This window comes from Lutra lutra, chromosome 8 (genome assembly GCF_902655055.1).
Source record: "Lutra lutra chromosome 8, mLutLut1.2, whole genome shotgun sequence".
Taxonomy (NCBI): domain Eukaryota; kingdom Metazoa; phylum Chordata; class Mammalia; order Carnivora; family Mustelidae; genus Lutra; species Lutra lutra.
Genome location: NC_062285.1, coordinates 77869066 through 77869443, shown reverse-complemented (window position 1 = coordinate 77869443; position 378 = coordinate 77869066). Strand labels below are relative to the sequence as shown.

At 43.4% G+C, this 378-nt stretch overlaps 1 pseudogene; it reads left to right on the top strand.

Annotated features, from left to right (window-relative positions):
* The first annotated feature begins 268 nt into the window (after positions 1-268).
* On the top strand, positions 269-378 carry LOC125108140 (uncharacterized; annotated as a pseudogene).

Sequence of the window (378 nt, the reverse complement as noted above, 5' to 3'; positions counted from 1 at the left end):
AGTAAAGATTTCAGCCTGTAACACCACAGCAGGTGGTTCTCAAGAATTCTTGAAAAAGCCAGTATAGATCTCCTGTTTGCTCATTTGTCAGTTTGCAATTGCCTCCAGAGAGTAATGACCTTCCCTTCTCTTGTGCTCTATAAACCTCATGTCAGTGCTTCTTACTGGTCGTCTGTGGCTTCTCCTCTGCTATGAAAGGGTAAAGAAATAATGCTAAGTGAACAACTATCCAGTCCAATTTAAGACGATCAACATTGTTGCAATGAGAGTGTTGTATGAAAGGAGAGAAGGTTAGCACTCCCCTTGACAAGGATGGAAGAGGCCCTCGGGCCTGACAACACCATACGGTTAAGGCATTGCCACCTACTTCTAATTTCT